This window comes from Tenrec ecaudatus, chromosome X, assembly GCF_050624435.1.
Source record: "Tenrec ecaudatus isolate mTenEca1 chromosome X, mTenEca1.hap1, whole genome shotgun sequence".
Taxonomy (NCBI): domain Eukaryota; kingdom Metazoa; phylum Chordata; class Mammalia; order Afrosoricida; family Tenrecidae; genus Tenrec; species Tenrec ecaudatus.
In genome coordinates, this window is record NC_134548.1 from 82,405,019 (window position 1) to 82,426,378 (window position 21,360).

The window sequence follows — 21,360 nt, forward strand, 5'->3', positions numbered from 1 at the left end:
TGTGTAAATGGCATAATTACAAAAATTCAAACCCAGTTGGTTGAGCTCAAGGCCATTATGTGCGTTTTATCACAATTTGCAGACAAACCCCTTAATATATACACTGATAGCGCTTACTTGGCATATTCCATTCCTTTGCTGGAAACCGCTCCTCGAATAAAAAGACTGCTGAAACTTCGGCCCTGTTCCTGGAGTGTCAAAAAACAATTCATGCCAGCACAGCCCCCTTTTTCATTGGTAATATTAGAGCCCATTCAGGCCTCCCCGGTCCCTTATCCATGGCAACGGGGTTGTTGATGCGGCCACCCGTTTGGCGCCTTTGCCTCCACAGATAACGTTGAAAAGGCTCACGCCACCCATTCCTTACATCATATTAATGCTCGAACTTTACGCCTAATGTATAAAATAACCAGGGAACAAGCTAGACAAATAGTCAAACAATGCTCCAACTGTGTAACCCATCTCCCGGTACCGCACTTAGGAGTCAATCCTAAAGGATTGGTGCCAAATGATATCTGGCAAATGGATGTAACCCATCTTTCTGAGTTTGGTAATTTAAAATATGTTCACGTGTGCGTGGACACCTTTAGTGGATTCATAGTCGCCTCCCTCCAAATAGAGGCCACCAAACATGTTATAGCTCACCTTTTACACTGTTTCTCTACACTTGGGCCCCTAAGCAAATAAAAACAGACAATGGCCATGGTTACACATCGGCAGCCTTTCAAGAATGTTGTTCCAAACTCTTTATAAAGCATGTTACTGACATCCCGTACAATCCCCAAGGCCAGGGGGTAGTGGAAAGATCAAACTTAACAATAAAACTCACTATTGAAAAAATAAAAACAGAACAATGGTACCCTACAAAAGGTGCCCCCCAGAACCTTCTTAATCATGCCTTATTTATACTCAATTTCTTACGCCTTAATGATTCGAGAAAATCAGCTGCAGACCAGTTTTGGCACCCTAAATCTAATTCACAGTTTGCCATGGCAAAATGGAAAGATCCTATAAACGATTCATGGCACGGACAGGACCCAGTACTTATCTGGGGAAGAGGCTCCATTTGTGTCTATTCTCAAGAGCATAATGCAGCAAGATGGTTACCAGAAAGACTGGTCAGACAAATGGACCATAAACCTGAAGTAATACCCCCCAGGGAGGAGTCAACCCCCTGGGAGATAGTTCTCTTTTTGTGTTTTTACAGGTTCAACAAATTTATAATAGCCCGAACACCCTTCTACTCACAGATGTGGACCTTGACCTCTTGTCTTGGAATCAGAATCGCAGCAATCGCCCCCGCTTGCTGCAGACCCAACCACCAACCCTATTTCTAATAATACCAATGCCACCCCGCCTCCCCAAACTCCTATAATTGTCAATGATGTTCCCTGTTCCCCTTTATTTACCTCCTGGCACAATCCGAGTTCCGTTTTGTTACTCGGCGCCGTCTTCATCCCTTTGTAATAACTCACTCACACTTACGACAGAAGCAGTTGCCCCCAATGGCTTTTTCTTTTGTTGTAATCATACCCTCACAAAACATTTGAATGCTTCCCTTCCGCCTTCCTTATGGTGTATGCCTGTTACTCTGGTGCCCCAATGAACTGTTTATACCACCGCTGAATTTCAATCTAAAATTTCTCCCCACACCCTTTCCAAGTCAAAAAGAGCTATTTTTCTTCCTGTCTTAATGGGCCTTTCATTGGCCTCCTCTGTCGCCGCTGTTGGTTTTGGAGGAGGAGCACTTGGACATTCTATCACCGCCACCACTGATCTGGCCGCCCGCCTTCAAGAAGCTCTGGATGACTGCACAATCTTTGGCATCTCTCCAACGACAAATCAACACTTTAGCTCAAGTTGTTTTGCAAAATCGGCGCGCACTGGACCTTATTACAGCCGAAAAGGGGGGTACTTGTCTGTTTTTACAAGAAGAAATGTTGTTACTATATTAATGAATCTGGATTAGTTGAGGAGCGGGTAAACAATCTCAATAAGATCAGTAAGGAACTACTTAATTTCAGACGTCTGCCCCCAAGTTCGCTCAACTCAATGAATTGGTGGTCTTCGCAGTTATTTTCGTTTCTCGCCCCCTTTATAGGGCCGGTAATTGTTTTGCTTGTTGTAATTTCTTTTTTTATTTTATTTTTTTTTTTGCGGATGTAAAACATTTATTTTAAAAATGTCGACACTACAATATATTAAATAGCTATTATAAATGCACATAGTGTATTCTATAGCTGCCAGGTTTACTTTTTTTTTTAAGGAAACTGTAAGTTACACTGTGGTTAAGACTTGTTATCGCTTCACCCTTGAGAAAGCCCACATTCTATCACAGTGATGTATGGTCAGACTTAACAGCCCCAATTGCTAAAACACTTGGATCAAGTCATAACCAGTTTTATTGCAAAAGGACCCTGTACACATTATCGATTCTAGTACCTTAATAGCTACCCAACAAGTCATTAACATACAGAAACATGCATCATGAGAAGCAGGAAGTTATCACCCAGCCCTTCTGCTGGTCAGCAAGGTCACACTCCTGAGCGACAGTGCCCACGGCACCGGGCACCGTGGGCCGCCCCTTTCCGCGTCCATCCTGAGTGAAAGATGGAATGATTTAAGTACAAATGCAACATATTATAAACAATTTCTTACCAAAAGAGTCACAAATTAAACCAAAGTATTTTACAGAATTTACTACAAAACACCATAAAAATGGCCTTCCGCTTAGGCTCGCCCCCCCCACCCCCCACCCCCCGTATCCGGCGGGCCAGCTGGATGTCTTTGGGCATGATGGTGACTCTCTTGGGGTGGATGGCGCACATGTTGGTGTCTTCGAACAGGCCCACCAGGTACGCTTCGCTGGCCTCCTGCAGGGCGCCGATGGCCGCGCTCTGGAAGCGCAGGTCTGTCTTGAAGTCCTGCGCGATCTCGCGCACCAGCCACTGGAAGGGCAGCTTGCGGATCAGCAGCTCCGTGGACTTCTGATAGCGCCGGATCTCGCACAGCGGCACCGTGCCGGGGCCGGCGGTGCGGCTTCACGCCGCCCGTCGAGGGCGCGCTCTTGCGAGCTGCCTTGGTGGCCAGCTGCTTGCGGGGGCCTTGGCCCCGGTGGACTTGCGCGCGGTCTGCTTGGTTCGGGCCATCGTTCACCAAACACCGACGTCTCGGTCTGCTTCGGGGACCAGCGCTAGGCTTCCGCTGCCCCGGGGAGAGCCGCAGTCATGGAGCTGAGGAGCGACACCAGCCGAGCTAACGACGAAACCACTCTGCGCTCGCTTGTTGTAATTTCATTGGGGCCCGTCATCTTTAACAAACTTATGTCTTTTATCAAACAACAAATAGAGGCCATCCAGGCTAAGCCCATACAGGTCCATTACCATCGCCTTGAGATGATTAGTCAGGGTGGCTCGGTATCTGACGATAAGTATGCATCACCGGTAAGACCCTCCGCCCTTATGAGATGAGTTGGATAGCCAATGACGGGTAAGACTGGGTGCCCCTGACACCAACCTAAGACAGGCCTTTGTTCGCCTCCACCTAAGGTGGATAAGATGCGTTCACAGAAGCTGAAGACGGGTAAGGGTCAGAGCCGCACCTGGCAACCTAAGACAGGCACAACTCCCTAAGGGTATCTCTCATTTTCTAAATACATAAAACAAAAAAGGAGGACCTGTTGGGAGCCGATAGCCATTAAGACCCTGGCTTCAGACACGTAGCAGAAACTTGGCCGCTTTCTAACAGCAAGGCTTTGTTTCCTGCCCAACTTCGCCCCCACATTCCAAGCTACTGTAGCATGGGCAGTTGCGATAACTGACCTTGTTGCCATTAGTCAAAGTACTGAGCACCCATTGAACTGCAGATATACCATATTAGGAACATAGTGATAAGTTCACCCATATATCACCACGATGTCTTTGAGTACTGTTGCGCACCCTTTGTACCTTATTGGGAACATGTGGCTAATTGGTTGTTGTACAGTGTGTGGTTGTTACACAGTGCGCTTCATTGGAATATGTGCCTCCCACTTCCTTCTCTGTTGTGAATATATACCCCGAGTTTTGGCAAAATATACGGGCTTGATCAGCACTTGTCTTGCCCCATGTCTCTCTTTCTTTTTCCAATCCAGGTTTGTTGCCCCTCCGGGTCACCGTGTGAGGGTCTCGCTGGACGAGACCCTAACAGACGAGGGTTTCCGGAGCAGATGCGGGCGCAGGGCAGGGACATGGCGGGAGGATGCAACCTGGTGGTCCGAGGGCTGGAGGAGATCCGAGGCTGCAGCCGAAATGGGGGCCGGAGTCGGAGCCGGAGACGGTACCAAACAGACTTCGATCGTTTACTTCTCTCTGACGTCTTCCCCAGGCTCAGACTTGTGTGTGGCTCCAGTCATAGGACTCACACCTCCTCTAGTTCTTAAATGCTTCCTCCCCCCAGACTATCATGATCCAAATTCTATCTTACAAATCTGGCTAGACCAGAGGATGTACACTGGTACAGATAGGAACTGGAAACACAGGGAATCCAGGACAGATGAACCCCTCAGGATCAGTGGTGAGATTACCACACCATATGTAGTTGGTAACTGGTTTTTCCATTTCTTTAAAGAATGATATTGGGATTTGGATGGGGATGGCATTGAATTAGTAAATTGCTTTAGGTAGTTTTGAATTTTTCACAATATTGAGTCTTTTTATCCATGAACACAGGCTACTCTTCCAATTGTGTATCAGATCTCTTTTGGTTTCTTGTATTAATGGTCAGTAGTTTTCTTTGTACAGGTCTTTTCTTTCTTTAGTTAGGTTTATTCCTAGGTATTTGGACTTTTGTGTAGCTATTGCGTATATTTGTTTTCTTAATGTCTTTCAGATCACTATTGATTTCTATATACCCACTGATATGTAGGATTCTAATGGATTTCTGCTTGTTAATCTTATATCCTACTACTTTACCAAATTCTGCAATTGTTTCCAGCAATCTTATTGTGGAGACCTTGGGGTTCTCTCTATATAAAATCAAATCATCTTCAAAAAGAGAGAGTTTCGCTTCTTTGCACGATCATACTCCCTTAATTTCTTCTTGCTTTATGGATCTGGCTAGGACTTCAAACACTATGTTGAATAATAGTGGCAATAAGGGACATTCTTCTTGGGTTCCTATATTCAGTGGAATGTTTTCAGCTTTTCCCCATTGAGTGTGATATTGGCCATTAGTTTTTTTATATATGGCCTTTATAGTGTTGAGAAATTTCCCTTCTATTTCTATCTTATTGAGTCCTTTTATTAGGAAAAGGTGTTGGATATTGTCAAATGCTTTTTCTGTATCCATTGTTATGATCATGAGGTTCTTGTCCTTTATCTTGCTTATGTGGTAGATTGCATTCATTGTTTTCCAAATATTGAACCATGCTTGCATCTACGGTATGTTCATGATGTATTTTTAATGTTGTTGGATTCTACTGGCCACGATTTTGTTGAGAAATTTTGCATCTATGTTCATGAGGGATATTGGTCTGTAGTGTTCTATCTTTGTGGCGTCTTTGTTCAGGTTTTTAATGTCTATCTGTGTTAACTTGGAAGGGGGAGTATACATTTCTAGGTATTTGTCTATATCATTTAGATTATTAAATTTGTTGGAATAGTGTTTGATAATACTGTGTTATTATTCTTTTTATTTCATTTGGACCTATTTTGGTGACACTTGCTATATCTTTAATTCTACATATTATTGTCTGTTCTTTTTTTTCTTCGTTAAGTTTACAAGTAGTTTTTCAATTTTGTTGAATCTTTCAAAGAACCAACCCTTTGTTTTGTGGATTTTTCCCATTGTTTTTCTATTTTCCAGGTCATTTGTTTCTGCTCTACTTTTTTATGATTTCTTTTCCTCTCTTGTTGGAGAGTTTATACTGTTGACAATGTTCTGATTGTTGGAGGAGTTGTGCTAAAGTGTTAAAAATTATTTTCTCCTTTAAAAAAATATGGGAATTCCATTTGAAGGCCACTGGACATCCCTTTACAGAAGAGTCTCGGGGAGGAGACAAGCCAGTTAGGGTACCATGTAACAATGATAAAACATACAACTTTCCTCTAGTTCCTAAATGCTTCCTCCTCCCCCACTATCATGATCCGAATTCTACCTTACAAATCTGGCTAGACCAGAGGATGTATACTGGTACAGATAGAAACTGGAAACGCAGGGAATATGTATACTGGTACAGATAGGAACTGGAAATACAGGGCAGATGATCCCTTCAGGACCACTGGTGTGAGTGATGATACTGGGAGGTTGGAGGGAAGGTGGGTTGGAAAGGGGCAACCGATTACAAGGATCTACATATAACTTCCTCCCTGGGGGACGGACAGCAGAAAAGTGGGTGAAGGGAGACGTCGGACAGGGAAAGATATGTCAAAATAACAATTTATAAATTATCAAGGGTTCATGAGAGTGGGGGAGCGGGGAGGGAAGGGAAAAGTGAAGAGCTGATGCCAGGGGCTTAGGTGGAGAGCAAATGTTTTGAGAATGATGAGGGCAATGAATATACAAATGTGCTTTACACAATTGATGTATGTATGTATGGATTGCGATAAGAGTTGTGTGAGCCCCTAGTAAAACGTTTAAAAAAATTATGGGCATTAATTGCCATAAAATACCTTCTGATAACTGCTTTTACTTGTGTATCGTAGGTCTGGGTATGTTGTGTTATCATTCTCCTTTGTTCCTATTTCATCTATTGGGACCAATAACCCCCCCCCCTTTTTTTTTTAGTATTGTGTTGTGGAGTCTCCATGTGTTTGTCTTTATGTTTTGATTCTATTGTTGATTTCCAGTTTTTTTAAAAACAATTTATTAGGGGCTCATACAACTCTTATCACAGTCCATACATATACATACATCAATTGTATAAAGCACATCTGTACATTCTTTGCCCTAATCGTTTTCTTTTTTTCTCCTCTTTTCTTTTTTTACATTTTATTAGGGACTCATAAACTCTTATCACAATCGATACATATACATACATCAATTGTATAAAGACATCCATACATTCCCTGCCCCAATCATTCTCAAAGCATTTGCTCTCCACTTAAGCCGTTTGCATCAGGTCCTCTTTTTTTCCCCCTCCCTCCCCGCTCCCCCCCTCCCTCATGTGCCCTTGGTAATTTATACATCGTTATTTTGTCATATCTTGCCCTATCCGGAGTCTCCCTGCCCCCCCCTTCTCTGCCGTCCCTCTCCCAGAGAGGAGGTCACATGTGGATCCTTGTAATCAGTTCCCCCTTTCCAACCCACTCACCCTCCACTCTCCCAGCATCGCCCCTCACATCCTTGGTCCTGAAGGTATCATCCACCCTGAATTCCCTGTGCCTCCAGCCCTCATATGTACCAGTGTACAACCTCTGCTCTATCCAGCCCTGCAAGGTAGAATTCGGATGATGGTAGTTGGGGTGAGGAAGCATCCAGGATCTGGGGGAAAGCTGTGTTCTTCCAAAAGGTTAACTTTTTATGGGAGTAAAAAGCCTTGTCTTTCTCCTGAGGAGCTGCTGGTGGTTTAGAACTGCTCACCTTATGATGAGAAGCCCCACTTGTAACCACTACACCACCAGAGCTCCTCAGTGCATGAATAGCAGATCAATGAGGAAAAGGTTTACAGTTTGAAAAACTCACCACTAGCAAGCTGACTCCAACTCATAGCAACCTTTTAGGATGGAATAGAACTGCTCCGTACGGTTTGCAAGGCTGGAGATATTGATAGAAGCAGTCTTCTGGGGAGCAGCTGGTGGATTCAAACCACCTCCTAGTTTTCAGGCAAACATTGAACTCATTGGCCTAACAGGGCACCTGTGGAATAAAACAGAATGTTTAAAACTGACCCACTTACACATAAAACTGTGTATAGTATATGGTAATAAGAGTCTTTCCATGAATTATGTGAATGCCTTTGAAGAATTTTATTTGAATTTTTATTGGCCTTTTTAGCTATATTTATTTTTCAGGAGAGCTATATTTCTTTTGAGGGCTATATTTCTTAGTTTTGCAGTCCACTTAGGATTATTATTGTACAAGCTCATATAAAAAAGTAGAAACCTTACAACTATGTGAGTTCATAATCCAGCCATGATTTATGTAGGAACTGTTAGATGTATTACATCTACATGTGTTATAAAACCGCAAGATAATATAAATGTAGCTTTAAACAGTTATATATAATAAGTGTTAAGAAGAAAAAAGCAAAGGAATAATTATCAGTGCTGCTCCACGTATATATCACTTTTAATAAACTTCATTACTTTCTGATAATCTGGGTTTTCAATTGCTATTATTCCCATCCACTAGAAAAACTTGCTTTAGCATTTTTTATAGTTCAGATCTGTTGATGACAAATTCGCATAGTTTTATCTTTTCTGAAAATGCTTTTATTTCAACCTCATTTTAAAATTACACATTCACTGTTTATAGATCACATGGTTTCATTTGTCAGCGGGGGAAAAGAGCCTTTATACTTTATTCTGTTTTCAATTTTCATGTGATGTGAAAATCACCTCCACAAGTAAAATGTCAGAGAATCATAAAACATAAGAAATTAGGATAAGCCAGGGGGGAAAAAGTGATTGATAGAATAGCTTGAAATAATAATAAATTATATACAATGTGTGGATTAATAAAAATAACAACCTCTCACTTACTTGTGCCAACTACTACTCTGAAGTTCTTATTTCATCCTTTTCATAGTCCTGTGAGAAGTAGGCACAATTTTTCCTCAAGTCATAATTAAGGGAAGTCTGGCATATGAAGGTTAACTGGCACAAGGTTACACAACTAGGAAATTCAATGCCAGAATTCAAAGACAGTAGGCCCCAATACCAAAATTTTTAATTATTCATGTGAAAAAAAACCACAATCTGATTACCATAGCTTCAACCCTTCCCACATATATCACGTGCTCACAACCAGGGAGAAAAAATACTGGGAAATATTATACAGAGAATTTTGAGGTGAAAAAATCTACATGATCATCTAGATTAGCAGTTCTCAACCTATGGGTCATGAACCCTTTGGGGGGGTCAAACAATCATTTCACAAGGGTCGCCCAATTCATAACAGTAGCAAAATTAGAGTTATGAAGTAGCATTGAAAATTATTTTATGGTTGGGGGTCACCACAACATGAGGAACTATATTAAAGGGTCGCAGCATTAGGAAGGTAGAACCACTGTGATGCTAGTATTATCTGTTCAGAATACAGATTGAAGAAATATGGTAAAAATAATAATAAAAATACAACCCTGATGAACATTTTTCCTGATTTTGAACCCTTGCTCTATTTGAACAACTATCTTTTGGTTCATGTAGAGCTTCTACTTAAGAACAATGAAGTGCTCTGGAATATCTATTCTTCTCAATGTTATCCATAATTATTCATGATCAACAAAGTTAAATGCCTTTGCATAGTCAATAAAATACAAATAACCACTTTTATAGTATTCTCTGCTTTAAGACATGATCCATCTTAATTAAGACTCACAAAAAAAGAAAAAGTTTGTTAATGGAGGGGAAAAAAAAACAAAATCCAAATCAAATATTTGCAAAGTCAAAGTCCTCGAAATATAATCTGACCCGCCTTCCTTGCAGATTCTATCCAAACAAACATCATCTTGGGTGAAGCTCACACTCCAATTGAGTCTCAGATATCAACCAACAGGCATACCTATTATGATGCCTAACAACAACATAGCATTCTCTAAACAACATAACATAGAACAAAGCAGCACACATGCAAAGCAAATACAAAAGCCTTAGCGCTCCCAGTTGGGTTAATTTATCCTAAAATTACCAAAAATTTCCTTCAAACATGCCCACTGATATTTTAAAAGGAATCTTGGCAATCACATGCCAGTATCTATTGCATGAGAAGAGGTCTAGCCTGTTATTCATTTATTTTAATTTCTTAACAGTTTTATTGACATATGATTCATGTACTTTACAAGTCAATCATTTCAATATATTAAAAAGAATTGTGCATCCATCACCACTATCAATTTTAGAATATTTTCTTCATTTTTTTGCTCATTCCTATTAGCTCGCATGTCCTCCAATGCCCAACTGCCTTAACCCTCACTCACTGCCTTTGAGTCGATTCTGACTCATGTTGACCCTAAGGGCAGGGTGTCTGATACTATAACTCTTTTAAATTTTTTATTTATTTTTTAATTTCGTATTAATTGGGAATTGATACATATATCATATCATTCCATAGTTCAATCACGTCGAGCAGAATTGTACAATTGTGATCACAATCAGTTTCCACACATTACCTCTTATTTAGAGGCAGCAGTCATCTTGCCAAGCTAAAGTAATGTCTCAAAATAAGCCAAAACCTGTTACCTGAAGATCTGGAGCTCCTACCCAAAATGTGAACACAAAAGCCAAATGAGAACAACAGTGAAGCAGTGGGTCTGTAGCCGGTTTTACCAATGGATGCAAACAAAAGGAGCTCCTTCAAAATCAAATTGCCCTCATTAAATGCCCCAAATAAAGCATAATTTTCAAGATTTCCTTTCTGTCACAACAACTTTAGAAAACCAGGACCCAGTTGCAAGAGAGCAGTCCAAAATGTCTGCAAACCGGACCAATGGAAACAAATAAACTTATAACAGCTAATCTCTCAGGTTCCTCAACTGTCCAGGGAAATGGCGAAAGTGTCCATGGTGGGGCAAAACGCCTTTCTCTCCGTTGCCAATCCTCAACTTACTGGAAATCCCACCAGGAAAGACAAATTGAAACCCTTCCAGTTTTTCCCAAAGTGGGGGATACCACCCCATGAGGAAGCCAGAATAATCCAAGGGGCTGCAAAAGCAGATATGTACACTTTATCCTGGATTATGGGCTATAGTACAAAAGATCTTTTTTGTTGTGTTAGTTTTGCTTTCATTACAAAAGTTTTTAAATGTCTAGGGGCACAGATTTTTTTTTCCTAAAAAGGGGGCAGTGGGTCAAATAATTTTGGGAACATATGCCTTAGAATAATATACCATTTTGTATTACTCGCCCCCCCCCCCTTCATGGTACCCTGTGACTTAACCTTCTATTATCTAAATCTCCCATCTTGTACATCATTCCATCCCAAAACTTTTTTGAAAAGACTGTCTTCAGGGTCTTCCCAGTTTGGACTGGGACTGAGAGCATGTGTAGTAAATACACCAGCATCCTTCAATTCACCCTAGACACAAGAATCACCAGGGGGAACCAAAATGATCCGATCCATTGTTCTAATTGAGTCTATTTTTCACTGTAGAGGCCTATCTAGACTCTAAATAATATCCTAGAAAACATGACTAATCAACCCTACCTCCATTTGTGGACACAGTTGATTTAGTGGATGGTGGGGAGGGGAGAAGGAGCTAGAATTTCAGAAATCTGAAGGTATAAACAGACTCAACCCAAACCAAACTCCAAACTTACTGCCATCGAGTCAATTCTGACTCATTGTACAAAGTAGAACTGCTCCTTTGTCCAAGACTTTAAATCTTTATAGAAGTAGGTAGCCTCATTCCATGATGCTTACCTTCCCAACATGATCACTAAAGACAAAGCAGGTGCATACGCAAATGTGGTGAAGAAAGCTGATGGTACCTGGCTATCAAAAGATATAGCATCTGGGATCTTAAAGGGTTGAAGATAAACAAGAGGCCATCTAACTGGGAAGCAACAAAGCCCACATGGAAGAGACATATCAGTCTGCATGATCATGTGGTGTTGATGGGACCAGGAATCAGGCATCAAAAAACAAAAAAATCATATCATTGTGAATGAGGGAGAGTGTAAAGTGGGGACACAAAGTCCATCTGTAGGCAACTGGACATCCCCTTACAGAAGGGTTGCAAGGAGGGAGAGTCAGTCAGGGTGCAGTATAGCACCGATGAAACATACAACTTTCCTCTAGCTCTTTAATGCTTCCTTACCCCAACTATCATGATCCCAATTCTTTTTTTTTAAGTCACTTTTTAAAAATTGTTTTATTAGGGGCTCATACAACTCTTATCACAATCCACACATACATCAACTGTGTAAAGCACATTTGTACATTCATTACCCTCGTCATTCCCAAAACATCCGCTCACCACTTAAGCCCCTGGCATCAGCTCCTCATTTTTCCTCCTCCCTCTCCGCTCCCCCCTCCCTCATGAACACTTGACCATTTATAAATTATTATTTTGTCATAACTTGCCCTGTCCAACGTCTCTCCTCACCCATTTCTCTGCTGTCCATCCCCCACAGAGGAGGTCACATGCAGATTCATGTAATCAGTTCCCCCTTTCCAATCCACTCCACCTACATGCTCCCAGTATGGCCACTCACACCACTGGTCCCAACAGGATCATCCGCCCCAGATTCCCTGTGTCTCCAGCTCCCATCTGTAGCCGTGTACATCCTCGGGTCTAGCCAGACTTGCAAGGTAGAATTCGGATCATGATAGTGGGGATGGGGAGGAAGCATTTAGGAACTAGAGGAATGTTGTATTTTTCTTCATTTCTACGTCACACCCTGACTGGCTCCTCTGCAAGGGGATCTCCAGTGGCCTATCAATGGGCTTTGGGTCTCCACTCTGCACTCTCCTCCCCCCATTCACTATGGTAAGATTTTTTTGTTCTGATGATGCCTGATACCTGATCCCTTCGACACGTCGTGATCACACAGGCTAGTGTGCTTCTTCCATGTGGACTTAGTTGCTTCTGAGCTAGATGGCCGCTTGTTTACCTTCAAGCTTTTAAGACCCCAGATGCTATATCTTTTGATAGCCAGGCACCATCAGCTTTCTTCACCACATTGTCAGTTGTGTCGGGAAGGTGAGCATCATAGAATGTCAATTTCATAGAATAAATTATTCTTGCACTCAGAGAGCACTTGAGTGGAGGCCAATGTCCTTTTGCTATCTTAATACTAAACCTATAAATATATGTACAAAGAGCTATTTCCCCATCCTCACATATAAATTGCATATGTACCTGTCTTTATCTAGACCTCTATAAATGCCCTTTGCCTCCCAGCTCTTTCCTCTATTTCCTTTGACTTTCCTCTTGTCTCACTATCATGCTCAGTCCCCACCAGGGTTTCAGCAATTCTTCTTTGTTACATTGCCCTTGATCATAACCTACCAGGCTTCCAACACCCACCTCACCACCAATTTGGATCACTTGTTGTTCCCCTGTCCCTGGGTTTGTTAACACCACTTCCTTTCTCCCTATCTCTCCATCTTCCATGTCCCCCCGGAACTGTCGGTCCCATTGTTTTCTCCTTCAGACTGTTCATCTAGCCTATCTTATTTAGACAGACCTGCGGAGATAGTAACATGCACAAAAACAAGATAGAGCAAAACCAAGCAACAATATACATCAAAACAATAACAACAACAAACCAATGACCAAAAAAAAAAAAGCAAAAACAAGAAAGAAAAGCTTGCAGTTAGTTCAAGGATCATTTGTTGGCCTTTAGGAGTGTTTTCCAGTCCAGTGTGTTGTGGCACCACGCCCTGGCCCCAAAGTCCACCTGCAGCATTCTCTGGGGACCTTGCTGTTCTGTTGCACCCCCTTAGTGTTTTTCCTTGGTTTGGTGGGATCAGATCAGGTGCAATTCCCATACTGTGCCTCTGGTGTTGTCCCCTGTAGGGCTATGGGTCAGTGAGGGGCATCATGCCTCATAGTGGGGCTGGCCATGTGATCCTCTCTGAGGACTGGCTGCTTTAATTGGGATCATTGTCCTCAAGGCCTGGTGGGCCTTACAAAGCAGCTAGATCAGAGGATGTACATGGGTACATATCAGAGCTGGAAACACAGGGAATCCAAGACAGATAACCCTCTCAGGACCAATAATGAGAGTAGCTATATCAGGAGAGTCAGGGGATGTTGGGGGAGGAAGGGGGAACCTATCACCATGATCTACATATTACCCCCTCCCTGGGGGACGGGCAGCAGAAAAGGGGGTGAAGGGAGACATCAGACAGTATAAGACATGAAAAATAGTAATAATTTATAAATTATCAAGGATTCGTGAGGGAGGGTGGGGGAGGGAGGGGAAAATGATGAGCTCAAGAAGAAAGAAGAGTTCAAGTAGAAAGAAAATGTTTTGAAAATGATGATGATGGCTCAGAAAAAAAAAATCTTACCAAAGTGAATGAAGGGGGAAGTGCAGAGTGGAGACCCAAAGCCCATTTTTCGGCCACTGGAGGTCCCCTCACAGAGGGGTCTAGGGGAGAAGACGAGTCAGTCAGGGTGCGATGTAGCACCAAAGAAGAATACAGCTTTCCTCCACTTCCTAAATGCTTCCTCCTGCCCAACTACCATGATCCGAATTCTACCTTGCAAGTCTGGATAGAGCAGAGGATGTACACTGGTGCAGATAGGAGCTGGAGGCACAGGGAATTCAGGGCAGATGATAACTTCAGGACCAGGAGTATGAGAGGCGATACTGGGAGGGTATTCAGTGAGTGGGTTGGAAAGAGGGAACCGATTACAAGGATCTACATGTGACCTCCTCCCTAGGGAACGGACAACAGAAAAGGGGGTGAAGGGAGACGCAGGATAGGGCAAGATATGACAAAATAATAATTTATAAATTATCAAGGGCTCATGAGGGAGGGGGGAGTGGTGAGGGAGGGGAAAAAGAGGACTTGATGCAAAGGGCTTAAGTGGAGAGCAACTGCTTTGAAAATGATGAGGGCAAAAAATGTACAGATGTGCTTTATACAATTGACGTATATGGATTGTGATAAGAGTTGTATGAGTCCCTAATAAAATGTTAAAAAAGAAAGAAAATGATGATGATGGCAACAAATATATAAATGTGCTTGACACAATGGATGGATGTATGGATTATGATAAGAGTTGTACGAGCCCCCATTAAAATAATTTAAAAAAGGAAAAGTAGAGAGCCTCGTCATTCTCTTGTGGAGAGGCTAGTGGATTTGAACTACTGACCTTGTGATTTTCAACTCAACATGCCCACTATGTCACCAAAACCCAAGTGCCCCAAAGGTTTAGTAGGATTCAGAACCTAATAGTATGAAAATATCAAAAAGTCTCCCTTTCATCTCAGCGCTACTAATTCATGAGTTTCACACCTGAACAAGGTGCAAACAATATGACCATGAGATGGCAGTGTTGCACTATTTATTGAGCTCAATGTGATTCATTCTTCATTCCTGGGTCAAGAAGCAAAAACCAAAAGCAAACTCACTGTCAATGAGACCCTTTAGAACAGGGTGGAGCTGCTCCTGTGGATTTCCAAGACTATAACTCTTTACAGGAGTAGAAAGCCCTGTCTTTCTCCTGAGGAGCTGCTGGCGATTTCGAACTGTTAACCTTGCAGCAGCCCAACTTGTAACCACTATGCAACCAGTGCTCCTTAGTCAAGCAGCAAGGAGCAAAAATAAGGGGAATAGAGCAATGGCACCATCAGCTTTCTTCCAGGAGTATTTTTGATTCCCACCCCTACCTCACCTCTACACACACCTTTTTAAATGAAACAAACAAAAACCTTTCTCACCCTGGGAAGAATGTGGAGTTTAGCACAGTAATGAGTCTCTGCAGCCCTCTCTCCCCAACCTCAATGACTCGCTGAGGAAGGGACCCTACCCTTGTGACTGACCCTCAATTAGAACCCTCCTCTCACCTAGTGCCCCATCCCCCAACCCTCTCTGACCCCTGTGAACCTTGCATGGAGGCCAGAACTTGTAGTGGGCAGCACAGAATCTCCCTATCGCCACTCCATCACCCAGTACACCCTCCTTCTTCTTGTAAAAGAGTTCAGTTCCTATAGCCACCAGATAGAAGCTCCCAACAAAGTTGACCAGCCTCACCCACAATCTAACAGATAGGAAACCCCTCCCTGGTAAACCACACGACAACTTGAACTCTTGGGTGCTTCAAGTATTTTTGGTGGTTTGTTTGTTTTTGGTAAAAATGCAAAACAAAATGATCCACAAAACTCTCTACCACCCAACCCCCACCACCAGAATCCAGAATTTGGCATAACAGTGAGTTTGGGCAGCCCTTCCCCAGAGTTTGGTGACTTCCCAGTGCTGGAATTTACCTCCGCTACACCTTCTCCTACTAGAAGCCCCCTTAAACTCTGGTCTCCATTACTACTTCCTATTTCCACTCTAGGTACCCTGCATGGAGGAGAGATAATATGGTATGGTGCAGAATTCCCCTACCACTCCATTATTTTTCATGGGACACTCCTTTCCTTAGAGCAGAGAAGTGGTGTGCTACCAAACCAAGGGCCCTCTGTTACAAACACAGTAGCATCCATCTGCCACACTCTTCTATATTAGATACGTGACTCTGGTAGATTATTAAATATACTTTCCACCTATCCCACCAATCACTACCTCAAGACTCTCCTCCCCCATTCTAAATGAGATACACTTTCACATAAACTAACAAGTTCTAGGACACCTCTTAAAATCCCCTTTCCAATGTATCAAAAATCACCATATTTAATCAGAAGACTAATTATCACTAATACCATTACTTAAACCCTACTCTTCAGCCCCTTTTTATTCATGCTCTCCACCCAACTCTATCACTTCTTACTCATCTCCATACGATTTCCAGCTCCTATCTGATCTTCCTCCTCTAACCCAAAGAGCAAACTCCTCCTACACAATTCAGAACCCTGCAAACCATTTACACCTGGAAAACTATGCCACGCAAACAATAGCCAACAGCAGTAATCACACACACAAAAATGAAGTTAAAGAAAAGTCAACAACTGAAGATTACCCAAACCCAATGGAATACACATAAAAAGAAGCCCTGCAACTACCAGAAAGAGAATACAGGAGAATGATATTTAGGACCATACAAGAGATCTGGGGGTCAATCTTGAACGCAAAGGGAGAAATTGAGATACTAAAACACCACAATAAAAAGAAATCAAAAAAAGAAAAAGAGAGAGCTGAGCATGGGAGTGGAGCTGAGCTCGTAAGCCACCCACCTGGCCGCCTCTCCGCTCCTCACCTCGCCGCCTGCCCTCCCTCCTGCCGGCCGGCAGCGCAGAACACCTTCCACCATGGCCACCTCGACAAGTTCCCACTTGAACAAAGGCATCAAGCAGATGTACATGACTCTGCCTCAGGGCGATAAAGTCCAAGCCATGCATATCTGCATCGATGGCACTGGAGAAGGGCTCCGCTGTAAAACCCGAACCCTGGACTGTGAGCCCAAGTGTGTGGAAGAGTTGCCCGAGTAGAATTTTGACGGCTCCAGCACGTTCCAGTCTGAAGGCTCCAACAGTGACATGTATCTCATCCCTGTTGCCATGTTCTGGGACCCCAACAAGCTGGTGTTCTGTGAAGTCTTTAAGTACAACCGAAAGCCTGCAAAGACCAATTTATGGCACACCGGTAAGCGGATTATGGACGTGGTGACCAGCCAACACCCCTGGTTTGGAATGGAGCAGGAGTACACCCTCATGGGGACAGATGGGCACCCCTTTGGTTGGCCTTCCAATGGCTTTCCTGGACCCCAAGGTCCGTATTATTGCGGTGTGGGGGCAGACAAAGCCTACAGCAGGGACATTGTGGAGGCTCACTACCGGGCCTGCTTGTATGCTGGCATCAAGATTGGAGGGACGAATGCCGAGGTCATGCCTGCCCAGTGAGAGTTCCAGACAGGACCCTGCGAGGGAATCGACATGGGGGATCATCTCTGGTTGGCCCGCTTCATTCTGCACCGTGAGTGTGAAGACTTTGGAGTGATAGTAACCTTCAATCGTAAGCCCATCCCTGGGAACTGGAATGGTGCATGCTGTCATACCAACTTCAGCACCAAGGCCATGCGGGAAGACGATGGTCTGAAGTACATTGAGGAGTCCATCGAGAGGCTAAGCAAGCGGCACCAATACCACATCCGCGCCTAAGACCCCAAAGGGGGCCTGGACAACGCCCAGCACCTCACGGGATTACACGAAACCTCCAACATCAACAACTTTTCCGCCGGTGTGGCCAACCGAGGTGCCAGCATCCGCATTCCCCGGATGACCGGCCAGGAGAAGAAGGGTTACTTTGAAGGCCACGGCCCTTCTGCCAACTGTGACCCCTTCGTGGTGACAGAAGCCCTCATCCGCACGTGTCTTCTCAACGAGACTGGCGAGGAGCCCTTCCAATATGAAAACTAAGCGGACTAGACCTCCAGCCGACAGGCCCCTCCCAGCTCTTCACCCCACACCCATGTTTCCCCCTCTCCCACTCGTTCATACAAGCTGTAACTCAGAAGACAGAATATCAAGGTCTTTTTTGTTCCTTGTGCCCAATTAAAAAAAGAAAAGAAAAAGAAACCCAGAAGCTAAACAATGTGATACAAAAACTAAGCAATAGAATGGAAGATAAGGAAAATCGGACCATAGAAAATCAGACCACTGAAATCTAAGACGACCACACAAACTACAGCAAAGAAGAGAAACAATCAAACATAAAAGCAAAAGAATCTCAAGAAAGCCTGAGGATGGTATGATATTCCATCAAGAGATATACATATTCCATTGGAATGCTGAAAAAGGAAGAAACAAGTCTACAGATAAAATAATAAGAGAATTCAGTGAAGAAAAGTTCCCTAATATCACAAAAGAGGAGATGTAGAGGAAGTACAGAGAGCAACAAATGTGTTATAGCTTCACCCCCACACCCCCCCCAAAATTATCAAGACATCTAATAGTCAAATTATCCAATTTCAAGGAAAATGAGAGAATCTTGAGAGTAGTTAGAAAGAAAACAGTCACCTACAGATATAAACAGATAAAAATAAGGTCAGACTTCTCTGTAGAAGCCATTCAAGAGAGAAGAAAATTGAGCAACATATTCCAAATATTGAAAGACAAAAATTGCTAACCAAGAATCCTATATCCAGCAAAGCTTTCCATCAAACATAAAGCGGGGGGGGGGGGGTGCATTCTCTAACAAGGAAATAAATTAGAGAATTCATTAAAACAAAGCCAACATTACAAAAAATATCAACTGAATCTCTATAGTCAGAAAATTAACAACTGCAGCACACAAACATGAGACCACCACAGTGTGTAACACCACCCAGAAGTCAACACAATGAAAACAGTACCCAAGATAATACACATCTAGAGGGTACAGAAGACATTAATAAACTCTCCTTACTCTCAACAAAAGAAAGAAAAATAGCAAAAATAAATAATACAATATGACAATAACTAGCCTACATTTAGTATTAGTGACACTGAATGATTCTGGATGAAATGCACCAATCAAAAGACAAAGAGTGGATAAGGAAACAAGATCCATCAATATACTGCCTTCAAGAGACATAACTAAAACTCACAGACAAGAACAGACTGAGAGTCAAAGGATGGCAAAAAATTCACCAAACTAATGGCAACCCAAAAAAAGGCAGGAGTGGCAAGATAAATCTCCAAGAAAATAGACTTCCAAGTAAACAACATAATGAGAGACAAGAATTGATATTATATAATGATCAAAGGATCAATAGACCAAGAACATATAGCCATAATAAAAAAAGATGTGCCCAACGAAAGACCCTCAAAATACATCAACAAAATCCTCAAAGAAATGAAAAGAGAAGTCACCGGATTGACAATAATAGTAGGAGACTTCAATATACCACTCTCAAGGAAAGATTGATCAACAGAAAAGAAACTCAATAAAGCAACCGAAGAGCTGAACAACACAATCAACAACTCGACTTCCTAGATATTCAGAGTTCTTCAAAGAACAGAAAAAATACACATTCTTCTTCAATGCACATGGTACATACTTTAAAATAGACCACATATTAGGCCATAAAGCAAGCCTTAACAAATGCAAACACATAGAAATCATTCAAACCACATCTCAGACCACAGTGCCATAAAACTGGAAATCAGGTGAACGAGCAGCCATCTAGCTCAGAAGCAAAAAAGCCCACATGGAAGAAGCACAACAGCCAGTGCGATCACGAGGTGCCAAAGGGACCAGGTATAAGGCATCATGCAAAAAAAAAAAGATATATGTGTGTATATGTATATATATGTGTGTATGTATATATATATATGTATATATATGCCATATTGAATGAAGGGGGAAGTGCAGAGTGGAGACCCAAGGCCCAAGATTGGGCCAATGGAGATCCCCTCATAGAGGGGTTTAGGAGAGGAGATGGGTCAATCAGGGTGCGAGGTAGCACCGATGAAGAACACAGCTTTCCCCCAGAGCCTGGATGCTTCCTCCCCCCAACTACCATAATCCGAATTCTACCTTACAGGGCTGGATAGGGCAGAGGTTGTACACTGGTACATATGAGGGCTGGAGGCACAGGGAATCCAGGGTGGATGATACCTTCAGGACCAAGGATGTGAGGGGCGATGCTGGGAGAGTGGAGGGTGAGTGGGTTGGAAAGGGGGAACTGAATACAAGGATCCACATGTGACATCCTCTCTGGGAGAGGGACGGCAGAGAAGGGGGGGGGGGAGACTCCGGATAGGGCAAGATATGACAAAATAAAGATGTATAAATTGTACGGAGCCATGAGGCTCGGCCATTGCTTGGAATTTATTAGGACTTGCCTGGAGCCGTGAGGCCCGGCCATTACTTGGAATTTATTAGCCTGAGCTCTGGGCATTCTTCTACCCCAGCCTACGTGACAGAGCACTGCAGCTGTAAAGCTTGAGCAAACAAGGGGTAATGCTCTTTAGATAAGCACCCGTGTTCTGCATCCCCTTGATTGGGCAAAAGATTGTCTTCCCCTATGCTTGATTTGCATGTACATGCCACTCCTCTACGTACCTAATTGAAGACTGTAAGCCCTTACTGACTCATGGGCAGGGCATGCTCCCCTGAACTCCCTGATTGGCCTGTTGCCAAGGTAGCCTAATCTGCATGTGCACTGAGGCTCCCTCCCTTGGCTGGCCCTTATAAGCTGTGACTCTTTGTTCATTAAAACAGGACTTGATCAGGATATTGTCTTGTCCTCATTCTCCGTGCCTCTTGTACCCCCCAAATTCCCACTCTCTCCTCCAGGACCCACAGTGACTTCCTGTGGGACGGGACATACTGGCGCCCAACGTGGGGCACGAGGGATAAAGTGAGGGATGAAGGCGCAGGAATAAGCCAGCGAGTTAAAGTGGAAGAAAATTCCTTCGGCCGCCACAGGAACCTGCTGCGGTGTGACTGAAGGTGAGAGCGCCTAAAGATGGGTCAAGAATTAAGCAGGCATAAGATTTATGTGAAACAATTGAAAGAGGCCTTAAAGACACGGGGAGTAAGGGTTAAAAGTTGTGATTAAAAACAGAATCCCATAACAGACACCACTGAGAAGCACGGTCGTGAATTAAAAAAAAAAAA

The 21,360-nt window shown here is 43.0% G+C and overlaps 2 pseudogenes; one reads left to right on the top strand and one right to left on the bottom strand.

The window, feature by feature from the left end:
* Positions 1–2,666: 2,666 nt before the first annotated feature.
* Positions 2,667–3,262, bottom strand: LOC142433461 (histone H3.3A-like; annotated as a pseudogene).
* Positions 3,263–17,066: 13,804 nt separating this feature from the next.
* LOC142434916 (glutamine synthetase pseudogene) lies at positions 17,067–18,173 on the top strand (annotated as a pseudogene).
* The last annotated feature ends 3,187 nt before the right edge of the window (positions 18,174–21,360 follow it).